Here is a 19,696-nt window from a genome sequence, read left to right on the forward strand (position 1 = left end):
CATTTCTGGGTCCCAGTGTTTGCGCACACACCAAGTGTCAATCACGCTCTAGGCTAGGGCCCTGCCCATAAGCCCTTCCTTGTTGAAGTGATCAATTCCGATTCTTGGCAATAATCCCTTTAAAAGGCCAGCTGCTGCTGTCTAGTCACTGATGCCGACCCATTCCAGGTGGGAAAAAAGAAATCAATACAGCCAACGCCTAGATGGGGAGGCAAATTTAAAGTGTAAAGCCCTGTGAAAGGCCGGAACCCACAGAGGGGGAAGGGTCCCGCGGCTCCCGGGGGTCAGGCAGGAAGGGCGCGAGCGGGGGGAGGGCCAGCCCTGCAGGCGTGGGCGCGCGGGGACTCTTATTCTGACACGGGATCCGCAGCCGCCGTCGCCGTCGCCGCGGGGTTCAGCGCCGCGGCCCGGCCAGCCCGCGACCCCCGCCCGGGACCCTCGCCCTGCGCGCCCACGTGCCACCGCCCCCCAGCCCGTCCCGGCCTCTGGGAAGCTGCGCCTCTCGGCCCGACCCCTCCCCCGACCCCAGAGGAAGCGCAGGAGGAAGAGGGGCGACGACGCGACTTTCCAGGACCCCCGCCCGGCCCGGCCCCCACGTGCCCGGGCGGCGTCAGAGCGCGGAACTTTCCAGGGCAGCGCAAGAAAGACGCTCCCAGAATAAAAGCAGTACTCGCTCGCTCTCACTTTTCCATGCTCACACAGGGGGTCCCTCACAGCCCCCCGACCCTCCGACCCTGCCCAACCCACACCGCCCCTGCCGCTCCAGTCTCCCTCGCAAGACCTCAGCACCGACCCCAGCCCCCGCCCCCCGCCAAGTTTGGTCCGGAACTTACCGGGCCGCGGGTCGGCCGGGCCCTAGGACAGCGCGCAGGTTCAAGGGGCCGCGGGGCCGGGGTCGGGGTCGCCTGCGGGGCCGGGCGGCCGAGGGGCTGGGGGCGCCGGGCCGCGCGCGCTCGCTCCGCCTGTGGGGCCGCCCGGGCCCGCGGCGCTCGCTCCGCCGGTCCGCCCGCCCGCCCGCGCCGCCGGCCAGATAATGCGCCCCTCGGCCGCACACATGGAGCCCGGCGCCGGCGTCACCGCCCGGGACATGCGCACCAGGTCAGCGCGCCCGGCCCGCGGCCCCCAAAACACCGGGGAGCTCTTAAAGGCGACGCCGCCCGCCCGCGCCCGGATGGGCGGGGCCAGTCGGTTGGGGCGGGGCCTGATAGTGGTGGGCGGGGTCAGGCAGACCGACACCGCCCCGGAAGCACCGCCCCTCCTGACCGCACTCCACTGGACGCCCGGCCCCGCGCGCCGGTTTCCCACGAGGGCTCGGGCGGGCTCCTGCCGCAGGGTTAGGGGGGTCGTCGCCAGCTCACCCGCAGCAGAGCCGGGCGGGCCGCGCCCAGGGTTGACTCATGACGCGCTCACTGCTGACCTCGCTCCAACTGAGCTGCGAGACCTCAGGCAACTGCTTCTGAAAACCAAGGTTAGAATGCCACCCCCGGCGGGGTCGTCACACAGAAGTTCCCCTCCAGGGGATAGGCGAAACCGTAATTCTTACAGCGCAGTAAAGAGAGTTCTACAAAGTAAGCTCCAGACCCACCCACTTCAAAGACACTTCAGGGATGACTGCTCTCCCTCTCCAGTTACCTCCCAATCTGCCCCCGTGCCTCTGGGAGAAGGTGAAACCCCCCAAGAAAGCAAATCTGCACCCTTCCCTCTCCAGTGACTTGGAGGAAACACGGGAAACAGTCTAACCTGAGAGAGGATGGGCTTTGGAGATGTTCGACTACATAAAACAAACACAGTTTTAATAGGGAAAATAAAATATCTAGTATCACAAGAAGCTCTCAATATCAAGATTAGGTTCTGAAGAATCACCAGAAAAGGCCCTTTCCATGTTCTTTTTACAGCGTTAAAACAAATAATTCATGATGAGACACCTAGATAACATATCCTAATACAAGTGAAACAAAAGTTTCACCAAACATACCTTGCAATGTACTGATATTTTCTATTTCATTTTTTAAAAAGAATCAATGTAATTCTAACCCACTGTTAGTCTTGACCCCAAACTTTAAAAACACTTAATGCAGAATAAGTTTTACAAGTAAAATTTTCTGCTATGTGCCCCCACCACAATAAGAAGTTAAAAGAAAGCCCATTTTAACTGTGTTGAGTTCCACACCTAACTGGCAACTTTTTGTTGTTGATTCCACCCCCAATCAATCCTACCCCCAAAATCTTCCAAGGGCTTAATGCCAACGTCTGGCACAACTTCCCCAGGGCCAAAAAAGAAGCATTCCTTAAACTAAAAATGATACAAAATACAAGTTGTTGACCCCCAAACACCTTCCCTGACCCAGATTTGTCAGCAATTTGCTTTGCTACTAAGAAATTCGAATGTTCAAATTCAAAAACCAACAAAAACAGTTTATTCTCAAACAGGTAACTTGGTATAGGAATGCAGGAAACTCCCTAATCCCATATGCAAAGATAGTTTAAAGCAAATGATTTTCACTCTAATTCGGCAGCTGTTTATTTTGAGAACTGCTTTACTCGATGATTAATCAGATGATGTATATTAAAGCAATAGAAGCAAAATATTACCTCACTGCTCCTCACCTGGCTCTTGATTAATGCCAACTTAATTAACTATAAACAGAGCAAAGTGTGGTCAGGTGGGAGACCCAAGACTTGAGATTGACACAGGGATTCCAGAATCTGAGCTGGCAAACCCCGTAGGAGTCACCAAGGTGACAACCATCCTGTTTTAAAGAGGGAGGCATGGGACTTCCCTGGTGGCGCAGTGGTTAAGAATCCACCTGCCAATGCAGGGGACACGGGTTCGAGCCCTGGTCCGGGAAGATCCCACATGCCGCAGAGCAACTAAGCCCATGCGCCACATGTGAGCCTGTGCTCTAGAGCCCGTGAGCCACGACTACTGAGCCCACGCGCCACAACTACTGAAGCCAGCTCCCCTAGAGCCCATGCTCTGCAACAAGAGAAGCCACAACAGTGAGAAGCCCACGCTCCGCAACAAGAGAAGCCACCGCTCTTCGCATCTACAGAAAGCCCGCGCGTAGCAATTAAGACCCAACGCAGCCAAAAATAAATAAATAAATAAATTTATTTATTTAAAAAAATAAAGAGGGAGGCATCAGCTGTGACATATTAATGACACACACACCCCCATGGACTGAGGTGTGCACTGGTGACAGGTGGGCTGCTCCAGGGGACAGTGCCAACTTCTCCAGCTGGGAAAGGGTGAAATAGAGTTTACTTCTGTGATAGGAAGAGAGGGCCAAGTGTGTAGATGGAAAAAGCGATAGTGAATCCAGACCTGTTTGGGGTACCAGATGCTCAGGCGGGTGAATGCTGAGACTGCTTGGCCTAAAGACCTTGTGCCTATAGTACTGGACTAAACAGCAAATAGTTCAGCTGGGTGATTATGAAATATGATGCAATCACCTTCAGATGCCATTCTAAAACTGAAGAAACCCTAATTTAAGAGACAACTAGGGCTAGAACCATGTTTCTCCTGAAGTTTTTCCCCTCTGCCCTAAGAACAAGGCAGTCAATTAATAGTTATGGGTACCAGTTAACATGATACTCTAAAAACACTTCTGTTATTAAGTTAAACAAAAATTTCTGCCGAATTCACTTCATATCCTTCAGACCAGATCCTTGCTAATAATAGCCAAGCCTCCTTCCACCCTAACCACTGCAGAAATATTCTAATTATCTTTCTAATGTACTATTAGATAAACTTCCAAAAACCAACTGAGCTAATTCCTGTACAACAAAGGGACTGAAGAAAAGAAATTTGGGCCAAATCCATGTTCGTGTCCTCTTTTATAAAGTAGAAATTGGTCAAAGGCTCAACAATGGTGTGAAACCAACTGAAAAGGAGTAGCATCACCTACTAAATGTTTAAGGTACTGTACTTTTGGGGTTTTAATCAGAAAATGTCTTTAAAGTTCCTGGTGGACAAAATTTAAGATATCTTACATTATAAACACCGGTCAACAAGAACCGTCTAAGAGACCTCTCATCACAAGGGTTTTGTAGGCTGGGGAGCCTGTAGGCACCAGCTCCAGAAGTTCACAGGCTGGTGGCACAGAAAGACATAGAATGCTTTCAATGCAGAAAATGCATTCATAGAAAAGACAGGAATCACAAAGGAAGAGGCTGCTCCCCTCCCTGGAGAGGGGTCTGGGAGATCTTTATGGATGTGACATTTGAGCTAGCTCTTAATGGATGAACATCCCAGGCATCCAGAACAGCAGAAGCAAGGGCCAGAGCTGGCTACTCCTGGAGTGTGAGGGCTTTGGGGCAGACAGGGCTGCAAAGGGATGGATTCATTAACCTTTAAACTTTCTAGGTGGCTTTCTCTCTCAGAACACAGAATGAACTGTGGACCACTTCAATTCACAAGCTAAGCAGACCTAATTATGTAGACTTTAACCAATTTTTAGATTACTGCTATCAAACAGTGACACTAGGCTCCCTCTTGTTTTCTGAGAAGCTTTCCAAAGAATAAACAAGTTGTTCATTCAAAAGTGTACCAAGTTTCGGACTTCCCTGGTGGCACAGTGGTTAAGAATCCGCATGCCAATGCAGGGGACATGGGTTCGAGCGCTGGCCCGGGAAGATCCCACGTGCCGCGGAGCAACTATGCCTGTGTGCCACAACTACTGAGCCTGCGCTCTACAGCTCACGAGCCACAACTGCTGAAGCCCGTGTACCTAGAGCCCGTGCTCCTCAACAAGAGAAGCCACCACAATGAGAAGCCCGTGCACCGCAGCTAGAGAAAGCCCGCGCACAGCAACAAAGACCCAGTGCAGCCAAAAATTTAAAATATAAATTAATTAATTAATTTACAAAAGTGTACCAAGTTTAAAAAAAAAAGTACCTTTATGAAAAAGAGCGCTACTTTCCACACTTTGCACTTTTAGTACTCTAAAGTCTAAAACTATTTTCATTGAGTTTAGGGACAATATAACCACAATCTCTAAGAGGATTATTTTAAAGTTTCTTATTTCACCCCAAATTCACTCTCAGATGGTGAGATTGCAAAGCAATTGGTTGGGAAAGGAAAGGAAAAGATTCATTTCTATGTGAATTTGATTTCCCTAGTACTTTGATATTTTTGGTACTTTTTTCAAGGACCAGAAAATAGTTAAAGGGACTATGCTTTATGAAAAATACAATACTCCCAACACATTATAGCTTCTACAACAAATGTCATTTTTTAAATCACAACACTTTTACACTAGATTAGGAGTTTGTGGGAGACAGATAAGCACCCATCTGCCCCATCCCTGTCGTGTATGCAGAAAAGCTCTCTGAAGCACAGCTCTCTAGAGATGAGCCACTTTGTCAACATGTGTTTGTTTTGAGTATCGTTTCTAACCACAATTCTGAACGCTTAGTGTAGATGCAACATGGAGTTCAGGCTCCATCTGCAGTTAGTCTCTGTGTGGCCCTGACGATATCCCACTGTTACAGGGCTCTGAGCACAAATGCTTCCCTAAAGGGTTAAATACAAACTGCTCAGAAGTATCATTGTGAACCGGAAGTGTATCTCCCACTCTGTCTTCATCTGCATGTGTCACCAGTTGGCAAGGAATATCTCTTTTGTGTCTATATATGGCTTACAAAAAAAAAAATATGCATATCTAATTTAGGTCAATTTTAAGTCTTTGAAAAGTTAGTAAGTGAACCATGTTTTCTATGAATTAAAGAATTAACAGGAAAAAAAATCAGAAAACTACCAGAAAAAAAAAAATGCTATATGACAGTCTTAAGTCTAGAGATCAACCTATTCAAACCTGCTTAACAAAGAAAGAGTATTAATCACATCAGTGGCCTGCTAATAAACATCCTTGGTTTAGACATGAAGAAAAACATGTTTTAAAAACTTGGTATCCAGTTCACACCCCCCTCCCCAGTTATTAAATGGCAGATCTTCCAACCTAACATAGGAAAGAGGAAAACATTCCTCCCCAAAGTTTTCCTAATAGGATGAATACTCCCCTCCTCCACTGGTGCCCAGCATTTCACTATAGGAAATTCAGGAGGCGGGTCTTTCTAGTTTTCTCCTTCACAGCTTGATAACAAACACCTTGTCCTCTTGCATGTTGACCTAGTCAGGCCTATAATTTTACCAACTCCTGGTTTGGGAGCAGTAAAATCTTTTTTTCAAATTTGGCTCAAAAATCAACCTTCAATAGAGATACTTTAAGAGGTTAAGTATAAATATAAAGCCTAAACCTTGAAAATGTCATGCAAGTTAAAAAACTGTTCTGGGGACTTCCCTAGTGGCACAGTGGTTAAGAATCCGCCTGCCAATGCAGGGGACACGGGTTCGATCCCTGGCCGGGGAAGATCCCATATGCCGCGGAGCAACTAAGCCCGTGCACCACAACTACTGAGCCCGCGTGCTGCAACTACTGAAGCCCACGCGCCTAGAGCCCATGCTCTGCAACAAGAGAAGCCACCACAATAAGAAGCCCGTGCACTGCAACGAAGAGTAGCCCCCACTTGCCACAGAGAGCAAAGAAAGCCTGTGCACAGCAACGAAGACCCAACGCAGCCAAAAAAAAAAAACTGTTCTGCTGTATTAAGAGTTTTAGACCAGCTTAAATGACAATTCTCAAAGGAAAAAAATTCAGAAGCAGCCCCCATTATCTGTCCTCCTGAAACTCCATGTAGACTGCATACTATTATAAATAGAGTCTGCATGGTCTGATTTCACTGGCCATCATTGGTTTCTGATTGAAAATACTTATTCAGAGCTCAATTTAAATATTATTTTAGAGTTCAATCTTGAATCCTACTATGGCACATTTTATAAGACTCTCTACCTTTGAAGGTAACTTTGGGCTTTTCTTGCCAAAGGTGCTCAGTTCAAACTCTGATTTTTAGATGAGCATAACCTCCTCAGGTCAAGGGAACTCACCAGATTGTTTCTTTACCTCCAGGTCCCTGACGGTGCCCACGCTGTTCCTCTCCTGGGAATGAGTAGCCACCTAAAAAGCAGCCCTCCCCATCGCCCCTTCCTTTGCAGGCTCTCCTTCCACAATCCAACTGCAGCATTTTGCTGCAGTTATCAGTTCATGAACTTGTTTTTTCCTAGTAGCATATGAGCTCCTGTGTCCAGCCAGGTGCCTGACCCTTAGCAAGTTAAATGAATATTTCCATCACACTCAAAAGTAAGGCTTTTCCTACAACATACTATAGCCACATAGAGTGTAGGTTTGAGCCTTTTTCCTAGTTACCCTGTCATGCTTCAGGAGGCACTGCAAGTCCATATGGTACACCAAGGTGGTGCAGTGGCGGCGGCAGCAGCAGCAGTGTAAGGCTATGATGAACTAAGGGAACCCACTGTCAAAAATCAGCCAATCCAGGAACCTCTAGATCATCAGCCCTCAGTCATACGCAGCAGCCTATGGCCCCAACGTGGACTGGTTTGCTCTTGGGCAGTATTAACTGCCATAGATAGCTATCCAAACTTGGGTGCCAACCTCAAGAGGAATAGTCAGCCTTGGTATGATTCTGCTAACAACTACCTTTACTAGGCACCTACAACAATCCAGCTGCTTGCTTTGTGCTTACCATCCCCACCCAACAAATGAAGAAACTGAGGCTCAAAGAGGTTAGGCCACTTGCAGTTAGGCCACCTTCCTGAGGTCACAGAGCCAGCAAGTGGCAGAATCTGGCTTTCTGGCTCCAAAGTTTCTACTGCACACAGGGCACTTTTACAAAGCAACAAAGACAAATTAATTCTTCAAGAGCACACTCTTGCAGAAGGATCTATCTACTGTCTGCTTCCTTTAGTTCTATACACATCTCCAGAGCAGCCCTCTGCAGGCAAGCTCCTGCAGGGAACACTGTGATAATGCAATAGGAAACCATCCTGTTAACCACCCTGCCAGATAGTCCTGAGTTTGTGGGTACATTAGCTGAGCCCCTAGAACTGCTAGGTGCAGGTCCACTGGTGGCTCCCAGTTCTGACAAAGCAGCTTACTGAGCAAAAAATGATAACCTGAACATGTTTTCTATGCTCAAATTGGAGCCCAAGAACTCAGCCTGGAGTGTGGGGAACAGGAAATGAAGAGAGAGCATGCATCCACTTCCCAAGGGCAACAGAGCCCAGAGGTGGGAGTCTGGTCACGTGCACAGTTGCATTGCTTGTCCACGCCCACTTCCGGCCTGGGCCTTCCGCTTCACCTCATGAGTCAGTACTTGGGTGAAGGGAAAGGAAAAGAAGACAGACTACCAGAAACTCTCCTTGTAATATGCTCTCTCTCCCCTGCTGGGCCCTGGGCCCTGAATGAATATCCACCCCGGCTCTCTGGCTCCACCCCTCAAAAATACACCTACTTAAGAAAAGCACCTGTCACATAATTGATCTATGTGGACTAACATCAAATCCGGGCCACAACATAGGAAGATCAAAATAGTGCTTCCCCAGTCCCAATACAAGAGGGAACCCTAGGGCAGAGGGAACTCTGTGCACCAAGAACCTACTGATACATGACAAAGCAGTCCACCTATTTGAAATCTCACTTTTCCTATGCCATAAACAACAGCCAAGCACTACCCTTGTCTGATTTTTTTTTTTTTTAAGATTTAAAACAAGGCGAGAAGGGCTTTAATAGCTGTTTACCTCTTTGCATAATATGCACTGCCATGAAGAAATGCCACAGGATTCCAAAAACACACTGCTACCAACTTCAAGAAAAGTAAAGCTGAAAATGCTCCTGGCAATAACCATTCCAGACTCTCTTTTGTTTCTCCAAGACTACAGCCACAGTCATCCTGGATCAACTAGTGCCAAAAGCCAACAATCAACCGGGAAAACACCATAATTTCTGCTTCCTTTCAGAAGGAGGAAACAGAAGCAAGGAGTCCAGTGAGGAAATTAGAAGGGTAGTAAGGTTTCACTTCCAAACCTCCAAGAAACTCCACCCCAAACTCCCAACATCCAGGAATATGCCCAAAGAAGCCCTGAGATATTCTTTCATTCATTTGTTTACTTGTCTGTGACTGGGATGTAAGATCCTTGAGGGCTGACTGCATCTGTCCCTGGGGGCCCAGCTCACTGCTAGGCCCCCAGCACCCAGCATGGTATGCCTAGCACATCACTGGCACACATTTATTGCTGAATTATTTGCTGGCATAGGAAGTTATATGAGCCAGAAAATCTAACACTTTCTATTTTTCAATCCAATTTTAGTTGTATTAAAAAACAAAAAAACCCTACCTTATGGCCACACAGGAAAACTTGTGCCAAGTTAAGCCCTTACTTGAGTGTTTAAACGTCCCTTATAGGCCAGTTTGGAGAGACAAATTCATATTCAAACAATGCACCAGTGTAAACAAAGGCAGCCAGGTTGCAGAGAGGATAAAGCCAAAATTAATACTAGAAATTCAAAATAACAACATCCATTCATTTGGATGGAACGACTCCATACAGTAATTATTCCCCAATTCCGAGGGAGGTCAGCTTCTTTCTTATCATCAAAATCCCACAGGGATTTAATGCCCCCAGTGCTGTCTCCAACAGGAAGGAAACCCTGACTTCCCCAGCTATTTCAGTTACATAAATCAACAGTTTATTGTCCAGTTAGAAGCTGGGCAGTGTTGCGACCCACATACCTTTTTAGAGCTGCCCACCAACGGATAACCACGTTACATTACATCTAATAAATGTACCTAGATCAATATCGTTTCTAACTATCCGAGGGTTTTTATTGCTGTAAGGATCTTTCAATTCAAAAAAAAGTTTAAAAAACTTCCCGTTAGATAAAAGGGACTTGGTGGTGGCGCCACCATCCACCAGAGTGAAGTCTGTGGCACACAAGGGACATCATAATTTCAAAAGGGATAATAATCCCCTTAAAGTTGTTTACCCTATGTTTTATATTTTAAAAATAATAAACTTTGCTCCTTTCCCATATAATGGAATAAATGTCCTTAAAAGAATTAAGAGAAATTTAAGACTGGCAGATATTTCCTGGCTTCAATAGTAAATTCACTCTGTGTGGGGGGGGATGGGGGCAGAGGGAGGGAAAGGGGATATTTCAAGAGAGGGGGAAAAACCCTTTTCTTCAAACTTGGAAGCAGTGCAGTGGGGGCCTAGCTCAGATTTTTCACCCACTATTCACCCGCAACCCGGGTTTTAGCTATCAAGGGCAAGTGCCATCTGTCCCCACATGAATAAGTGAAAAAGGCTGGACCCAACTCACCAGCCATGATGTTAAGGCTTTCACTAATTGCTAAGACAAAACCCTCTCAAAAAAGATAAAAAGTGTCCTGCCCACCCCAGCCTCCATCCCCAGAGTTTGAGTTAGCATCTTCACAGCTCTCTGAATCCTTGGGAACTCAAGGTGAATCCTGATCTCCTCATGGGCACTAAGCCACACACTCAATGTACTATTCTTTTGTGCCAATAAATGCCTTTGTACATCACTTTTCCAGTCTTTTGTCCCCAAATCTGATCCATTACCCTAAAAGAACGGTTCTTCTTCCAAGGTTCTAACGTGTAAGAAGAGATCACTCATCAGGTAACTGCTGCATATCGCTCAGTCAAGCAGTCCCAAAATATGGCCGTGATCCTTTATGGTTCACCTTCTTTTTCTTCCCACAATTCAAGCTAGTAATAATCTTCTATCTCGCCTGTGGTCTAATTATAGTAATACATCTCCATGGCCTTAACTCACAAATTACCCCATTTTACAGAGGGAGAAAGCAAGGCGAAGGCAAACACAAACCCCTGTCACACAGCAAATCCATCTCACGTCTGCTATCTGAACACAGAAAAACACTACTAGACCCAGGTGGGCAGTGGGTTTTGCACGAGACACTCCGAGTTTCTTTCTCTTCGCTCTGCGGGCATATTTGGCCTTGGCAAAATGTCAAGTGCTTCCTGTCTGGGAGTCCAGACCAGAACCATAATCTCCTGAGCACAACAACCAACCTATTGCACACCAACCATGTGCTAGGCGCTGTGCTGGCTGCCTCCTGTTTGTTATCTCAGATTCATTCATTCACACATCTAGGAAGCACTTCCCATTTGTAGGCGTCTTTACACACATTCACAGAGATGTGACCCCCTCAAATATTTAGTAACGTGCTGATCTTGTGCCATAACTTATCCAAGGCCACACAGCTAGGAAGGACAGACCCAGAATCTGAATCAGGTCCTTCTGACTTCAAAGTTCCCTCTTCCCTAACACCTCACCTTGCTGGTCCTATGGGCTTCATTTTCAAATAACAAACATGTGCCAGCACTTCTCTGCCCTGTCTCAGGACACCTTAAGCCCCGAGCTCCCCACCAAATTTCCTCTTCCCCTCAGGGCAAGCTGACCAGGAAGAGGCAGTAGGGGAGCAACCAGGTCTGTAGCAGCTTCCTGCCTGGACTTGACTACCCCAGGAGCAGAGGGCCCAGGAAACTCTCCAAGCGCTTCTCCACAGAAGAAAATAGCTCGAGTTGAAACTTGTGTCCACATGGTCCACCGACAGATTTAGAACTCAAATTATAGCCTCGGCAGGAGTCTTCACAAAGGACTCAAATTAAGCAAGACCCAGATGGAAATGAACAGGAGAGACAGTCTTAAGTCAAACTTGTAAAGTGAACTGCAGTTCTAGCAGAATCAGAGGGAAGAACTGGTTGAAATGCTAAACCAACCAAGTTCAGCCTATATTTCAGAACTCCACTTCAGGAACATTTTCCCCACATTTTTAGCCTGAGACTTGTGCATGGACACGAAGTGGTTACAAGTTACTCAGGTTTCAAACTGAGTTCATTCCTGTCCTTTGGACCATCTCTCAATGCCAGCATTCATCTACTTGGGCTCCAGAGAGCTCTGCGTTTGGCAAAACAGATAAAATTAGCTACTGGAGTGAACTTGGAATCCAGGGTGGGCCATTAAAAAAAAAGGTACACATGAGATTTGTAAAAGCCACGTAAAAACTTCCTTTGAGCCAAGCTGAAGTCACCTAAAACTTAGAGAAATGAATTCAAATCCCCTGTTCCTTGCCTCCCTTCCACCCTTCCTGGATCTAAGGTGACCCATTTCCTGCTTCTTGCTCTGCCTTTCAAACCCGAGTGGCCCACAAATTGAGGATCCACTGGAGATCAAGGGGTAAATCAGAGGGCCTAGGGAGAGAAAACACAGCTGGAAGAACTGAAAGAGCGTTTTTCTTCTCTTTTTTTTTTTTTCTTTTTTTGGGGGGGTGAGTTATACTATGCAGAGGGAGGACTGAGGAATGGGACAGGAAGTTGAAAGTGTGAAAATGGGGTACAATGCTCCAGCCCTGTCCCTCCTGCCTCTACACTGGCCTGACAACACTGTGGTGGCCCCATGACTCAAAAATGGAGCAACCAAGACTGTCCTTCGACAACAGCTCCTGCTCCCCCAAATCTAGCAGGTCTTAAAGGATGAAAGAAAACAGCATTATTTTTGCCTGTCTCCCAATTTCCCTTCCAATCACAAATTCCTCCAGGTCCCTGGAAGCTGAGGTAAAAGTTCAGAGAATACCCCTAATCCGGCAAGAAAGAAGACTGAAGATGGGAGGGGTATATTTCTGATCTCTCCTTCCAGAATAGAGAGAAGTGGGTACCACAAACAGGAATACGGGAACCCTGAAGTTGAGGGCTCGAAGGAAAAATGACGGAAGAGTTTCTCCCTTAGCAAATCAGGAGGGAAACCTCAGGAAAGGAGGCATGTCCTCAGGCAAGTGAAAGGGGAACCCCTGGGAATTCAGGGGGACCCTTTAGAGAAGTGAAGAAATCCACTGCGTCCTCCATCAGAGAGGAGGTATCTTGAAAGAGTGCAGGCACATTTCAGAGATGTGAGGAGCCTAACAGAAGTGGGACATCTCGTATTACGGGGAGGACCTCTGGAGAAGCCAGGGACCCCTCCAAACACTGCAGCATCCACAGATTAGTAGGAGTCCCCCCCAGAATGGGAACTTTTTTGGAAAAGTGGGGAACATTTCCTCAAGTAAATAAGGATCCAGTCAGACGTATGGGCATTTCAGAGTAGAGGGCCCCCTCAGTAAAATGGAGGTACTCATCAAAAAGTAGCGGGTCCCATCAAAAGTGGGGTCAAATCAGAAAAGTGGGGAACGCCTCCAACAAGGATTCTGACAGAAGCAGGAACACCTCAGATTAGTTGGGGGGCACTTGGGAAAAGGAGGAAGTCACCCAAAGAAGTGGGGACAGAAAAGCAGGGAGAGCAACGCAGAAAGGTAGGGGGAAAGGGAGACCTGTGAAAAGTGGGGGACACCTTAAAAAGGCAAGGGCCAAAAAGGAACACAGAACAGTGGGACAACAGCTCAGAGAAGCAGGGATCTCCTCGCAGAGGTGGGGGTCCCCCAGAGAAGTGAGGGGAAGTGTGCCCTAGAAGCAGGGATATGTCCCTGAGAGAAGTGGGGGTCCCTCAGGTAAGACATGGGGGTCCCAGAAACGCAGGGGATCCCTCAAAAAGCAATCCCTCGGAGAAGCAGGGATCCCCTTAGAGAAGTTGGGAGGGGTAGTCTCAAAGAGGCGGCGGCCCTCGGAGAAGGCGCCCCTCACGGAGGCAGGCGGTCCCTCAAAGAGATGGGGCACCCTCAGGGAAGGGAGGCTCCTATCAGAGAGGCGGGGTTTAGGGAAGCAGGTCTCCTCAGACAAGGGGGTCCACGCATGGAAGCTGCCCCCTCAGAGAAGCGGAAGCCCCAGAGAAGCCCGGGACACCGGAAGCCGGGGACCCGCCACCAGCGGCGCCCGCCCCTCACTCACCGAAGTTGCTCGGCGCCTCTGCGGGCGGCTGTTCGGCCCTGGGCGGCCTCGGGTGGCAGGGTCGTATCCAGTCCGCTCGGGTTCCGCGGCGGCAGCTCCTTCAGGTGGCGCCCGCGGTGGCGGCGGCGCGGCGACAGGACGACGGACTATCGACGGACTAACTGAGCGGGCGGCGCGGAGCGCGTTCGGGCGGCGGGGGTGCGCGTGCGCGCGCTGGGGCGCTGACCCCGGGCGGGAGGAGCCGCCGCACAGCGCTCGAAGCCGCCGCTCGGTCTCGCCGCTCCGTCTCACACTGAAATTGCCCGCTTCGCAGCCCGGCTTCCCCGGTTGCTAGGCAGATTTCGCCTCGCACACTTCCGGGTTGAGGCGCGTCTCACTGAGTGGCGGCGCCGCAGGCCAATGAGGTCCAGCCAGGGTTCCCGGGATCCGCGCCCCGAAGAGGGCGTGGCCATACTCATGACGGACAGCAGCCGACGGCCAATGAGCGCGCTGGCCGGCTGGCCCTCGGGATAAGGCTGAGGGCCTGGGCGGGCCCAAGGAGGCGGGACGAGGTGACTGACAGGCGGCCTGCCAATGGGAGAGTGTAGCGGGCCTCAGGTCCAGTCAGGGTGCTGTGGGGCGGGGCTTATCTTCAGGGTAGGAACACCGCGAGGGGTGGGGCATGAGGACGCGTTAATCCGTGGCCGGCTCGCTCGGACATTGGCGGGGGGTTACGCCGGGCTGCCCGGCGGCCAACAACTGGATGGGCAGGGGGTTCCCCGCAGTGCTCAGCAGGGGCGCCCCACCCACAATGCATCGGAGGTGGCCTGGGCCCGGCGGGCGTGGGGCGGTTACGCCGGGCAGTGGGCGGGGCCTCATGAGGCGCGCTCTAAGGACACTGGGCGAGCTGCGGCGCGGCCTTGTTTCCGAGGGGTTTCGTTGGCCCTGGGCTCTCTTATGACTAGAGTCACGGGTTCGACTCTCTTCTGAGGAGAATCTTGGGTTTCTTGCCTCCGGCCCCCGTTCTAAGGAAAACCTTGAGGAATCTTGCCCCTGACCCCTCTTTCTGAGAAGAGTTTTAGCTATTCTTGCCCTGCCCACTTTTCTGAGAATTGCCAGGAAAAGAATGATTTTGTATGTTCAGGACCACCCTCCACCACCGCTCTCTGTTCAAAGAAGATTTGACGGGATTCGGGCCCCTGTCCGCTTAACTAAGGAGAATTTGGGGAGCTCAGGGTCCACTGCCTTTCCTGGAGAGTATTTAGAGAACATACCCTGCCTGTTTTCTGAGCCCTAGTGGGAGCCACTGGCCTTGTGCCTCCCTGATCTGGGGGGCAGTGGGGGCTGCATGTCCCCGGCCTATGTTTCTCTTTTTTTTAATATTTATTTATTTAATTAATTTTTGTTTGCGTTGGGTCTTCCTTGCTGCGTGGGCTTTCTCTAGTTGCAGCGACCAGGGGCTACTTCTTCCTTGCGGGTGCACGGGCTTCTCACTGCGGTGGCTTCTCTTGTTGCAGAGCACGGGGTCTAGGAGCACGGGCTTCACAGGCTCAGTAATTGTGGCTCGCGGGCTCTAGAGCGCAGGCTCAGTAGTGGCGGCGCACGGGCTTAGTTGCTCCGCGGCATGTGGAATCTTCCCCCACCAGGGCTCAAACCCGTGTCCCCTGCATTGGCAGGCGGATTCTTAACCACTGCGCCACCAGGGAAGCCCTAGCCTTCATTTCTAAAGATAACTTGGGAAATTTCTAAGTTGCATGTACCTCCTCCAACCAGAGGAGAAATTTGGGATTTAAAGCACCTCTCCTCTCTCCAGAGAGGAATTGCAGGAAATGGATGGCCCCTCACCCTTCTTAGTCAAGAACTGCCAGGGAGCTATGCTCCCTGCGCTTTTTCTAAGCAGTGTTTGAGTGTTGCAGGAAGAGTTCCTCTTTTCCTAAGAACGGCAACCATTTAATTCCTGTGCCCCAGAAAAGTTACCCATTTAGTTCTCCTTCCTTGTTTTTGTTTTTTGTTTGTTTGTTTGTTTTGAGGAGAATTTTTCCAAGCAGCTGTCCACTCTTTCCCAAGGGTCAAATCCGTGGCGCTTCCTAATTCTGTCCTGTCGGGCTCTTCAGTCCCACTTTTCTTCTCTGAGTGGGGCCCTTCCAAGAAGCAGTCCTGCTTCCCACCTGTCCTGAGACAAAACTAAGTAGTCACCAAACTCTGCTGTAGCATCCACCATGGCCTACCAGGCATCAGAGGCCTTCACCTCTGTCTTCCCCCAGCTGGTCTGAACTGCTCCCATGATTTACCCCCGAAGAACCCAGTTATACCCTTCACAGGCAACCAGACATCCACTGAATTGAAGGGGTGAAGAAGGCAGCAATGAGAAAGAGCCATAACACTCTGAGGATTCAATATGGCAAACTTTTATCTCCCCCCACTTTGTGCACAGAAGTGTGCAAGTTGCTGAGATACGTGAATTATAGGATGGAACTTGTGAACCAAGATGAGCACAATAAAGGGAAATAGGCCTATTAGACGAGGCAGACTGTTATACTAAAGAGATACCCAGAATATGTTGTAGGAATGTAGAGGAGGAAGTGACTAAATTAAATAATGGATGTGGGCTTCCCTGGTGGTGCAGTGGTTAAGAATCCGCCTGCCAATGCAGGGGACACGGGTTCGAGCCCTGGTCCAGGAAGATCCCCTATGCCACGGAGCAACTAAGCCCATGTGCCACAACTACTGAGCCTACGCTCTAGAGCCCGTGAGCCACTGCTACTGAGCCTGTGCTCTAGAACCCGTGCTCCACAACAAGAGAAGCCACCGCGATGAGAAGCCTGTGCACCACAACGAAGAGTAGCCCCCATTTGCCGCAACTAGAGAAAACCCGTGTGCAGCAACAGACCCGACGCAGCCAAAAATACAAATAAATAAATTTTTTTTTTTAAATTGAGGTAATGGATGTGATGGTGCTTCATAAACCTTGAAGCAGTGTTCCTGTGTAGAAAGGATTATTGTTATTGTTACAAGTGGCCTGACATTCCTGGAAGAAAAGTAAAAAATAAATTCTGAGAGTCAGAGTGATGGGAGGTTGGCAGAGAGCCCTGTGGGGCCTGACTCCCTGAGTGAGCTCAGCCCGGACCCAAGTGGCAAGGCTCACGGAGTCCTTGGATAGGGAAAGAAGCCACTGGAAACATAAAGACACTGTGTTCTCAGAGTGCCTTGTTTGTACCTCTGTTGTAGCACTTACCACATTCTGCAAGTGTCTGAGGCAGTCTGGGTGGACAATAAACCCTTGGACTTTTGGTGACTGGCAGAACTCGGGTCAAACACATGCCTGCCACTCCCTAGCTAGGCCAGTTACTTTCCTTAGCCATATCAGGAGTGAGAACACCAGTCTCTAAAGGTTGCACTGAGGATTGTGAGCTCAAAGTGCCTTGCATGGTACCTGGTACACATTAGGACTCAGGAGTTTTTTAAGTTTCATTCCAGTCACTAACTAGGTTGCTTTCTGAGAGCAAGAATCCAGCCTTAGGGCTTCCCTGGTGGCGCAGTGGTTGAGAGTCCGCCTGCCGATGCAGGGGACACAGGTTCGTGCCCCGGTCCGGGAAGATCCCACATACCACGGGGCGGCTGGGCCCGTAAGCCATGGCCGCTGAGCCTGCACATCCGGAGCCTGTGCTCCACAGCGGGAGAGGCCGCGACAGTGAGAGGCCCGTGTACCGCAAAAAAAAAAAAAAAAAAAAAAAAAAAAAAAAGAATCCAGCCTTATTCATTTAAGTAATCCCTCAGTGCTTTTATAGTTCTGAATTGAACTGGGATCAAAGAGCAGCTGGTTGTCCAACCCCTTCATTTTATACATGAGAAACTGAGGGGCCCAGAGGGCAACTGTGACTTGTTCACATCCTACTGCTACTTTATGGCTGGATCCTAAACTTGCATTGTCTTAATCTCACTTTTGGCCTCTGTGCAGGAAAGATAAGAAGGAAGGAGACCTGTGCCCTTGAGTCATGCAGAGCAGAGTCATGTAAGAACCCCAAATTCCCTGAGCCTTACTTATGTCTCTCTCAGGCAAGCTGGGAGAAGGTTCTGGATACAGCTCTAATACAGTCCCCAAACTCAAGAGCAAAGGGCAAGTGGGGTCCCTGACCAGGGTCAAGGCCACCTAAATTAACTTTATCAAAGGGAAATTGCAAATGAAGTGAGGTTATTTCGGAGCTACTCTATGTAATTTCCAGACTGATCCCTGGAAATGTCAGGACCTATAATTAGATCTCACTTTTTATTTTAAGAATGCACAGAATTTCTCTGATTCTCTGGAAAAAAAGCATTGCCTGGAGGCAGAGATGTTGGATTAAGCGATGTCCATGAAGTCTGGAATCCTAAGCATAAACAGAAGTCCCATTTGGCTGGAAAATTGTATCCTTGAAGAATCAAAGGCAAATGGGCATTTGTCAGAGAGAGTGAAATACCCCACCAAAATGGATGACGGAGCACAGCTTCTGACATAAAAAAAAAAAAAAGAAAAGAAACAAAAGGAAAGAAGAGCACATGACCCATTCCAAGGATGGGCTTTCCTTTCCATGGTGGTAGCAGCGATTGCATCTTTCTGCATCAAGGCATGTCCCTTCCTGGTCTGGGAAATCATGTGGGCAAACTGGCTAAGTGACATTCACATCCAAATAGGGAAATGGGAACTGAGCCAGGTGAATGCACAGGCAGCAAGGAAGGCAGGGCCTCAACAGTAGTTAGAAAAATGATGACCTGATGGGTGCTAGCCTGCAGAGACATTCTCTTGGTGTTTTGGCTTTGGACAAGGAAGAGTGCCCACTGACAATGAAGAATGACAGCTTGTTAATACCAGTGGAAAGGATACTAAGCACAAATATTAAAGCCCACTAGTGTCACTCAATGATAGTTGAAGTTCAGGTACAAACAGTAAAGTGCCCCTCCATCATTGCCTCCTAAGATTCTTGGACTGCCTAATTCATTTGTGTTTGACAAGCACTGTGAGGTTCACATATGTGAATTGCTAGTCTACTGAAATTTGCATCCTTTGTCAGTGGTAAAAACTCAGTGCCTGGGGGGAGGGATAAATTAGGAGTATGCTAATCCCAAACTCCTAATTTAACACTACTATATATAAAATAGATAAATAACAAGGACTTACTGTATAGCATAGGGAACTATACTCAATATTTTGTGGGGACTTCCCTGGCGGTCCAGTGGCTAAGACTCCACTCCCAATGCACGGGGCCCGGGTTCGATCCCTGGTCGGGGAACTAGATCCCACATGCCACAACTAAACATCCCACATGCCGCAACTAAGACCCAGTACAGCCAAATAAATAAATAAATATTTAAACATATGTATATAGTAATAACCTTTAAGGGAAAAGAATCTGAAAAAACCCTGATATATATGTATGTATAACTGAATCACTTTGATAACTTTGCTGTATACATGAAACTAACACAACATTGTAAATCAACTATACTTCAATTAAAAAAAAAAAAAGTCAGTGCCTGTTTCCAGAGGGAAATAGACACCACCAAATCAGGAGGTTGGCGTATATGTCCTCATATAGCACCTGAATTATCCGGAGTGGGGAGCAGGGTGTAGCTTTATTGGTGTTGGTTGGCTAGAAAGTCTAGAATCAAGTCCAGATGGAGTTCAGGAATCCTTTCAGTCAGACTTTTTTTTATAGATCTCTGGGTCAAAAAGCTGGACTCTAGTAACAAATCTTACCCAGTTTGTACTGACACAATTAAGTGAAATTAGTGATAACCCTTTTCTGAGACAAAAAGTGTTATCTACACCTACATGCCTACAGCCTAGAAGACTTCTAAATCAAAACGGTGTTTTCCCCAACCAGGAAGGAAAGTATTTCTGAATAGGAGAGAGTTCATCTTAGACACTCTGTATGCAGAAAGGAGGAGCTGAACGCAGACTTA

The 19,696-nt window shown here is 48.5% G+C and overlaps 1 protein-coding gene across 3 annotated transcripts in view; it reads right to left on the reverse strand.

Annotated features, from left to right (window-relative positions):
* Positions 1-14,014, reverse strand: part of GATAD2A (GATA zinc finger domain containing 2A) — a 99,151-nt gene extending 85,137 nt beyond the window's left edge. For 2 of the 3 annotated variants that reach the window (XM_082837318.1, XM_082837321.1), the window contains exon 1: positions 834-1,006. The gene's annotated coding sequence lies outside the window, so the exon portion shown is untranslated. Of the gene's footprint in view, positions 1-833; positions 1,007-13,777 lie in introns of those variants that run through there. The other variant, XM_082837319.1, reaches the window with a different exon arrangement.
* Between the last annotated feature and the right edge of the window lie 5,682 nt (positions 14,015-19,696).

This window comes from Leucopleurus acutus (assembly GCF_964270905.1).
Source record: "Leucopleurus acutus genome assembly, chromosome: 3".
Classification (NCBI taxonomy): domain Eukaryota; kingdom Metazoa; phylum Chordata; class Mammalia; order Artiodactyla; family Delphinidae; genus Leucopleurus; species Leucopleurus acutus.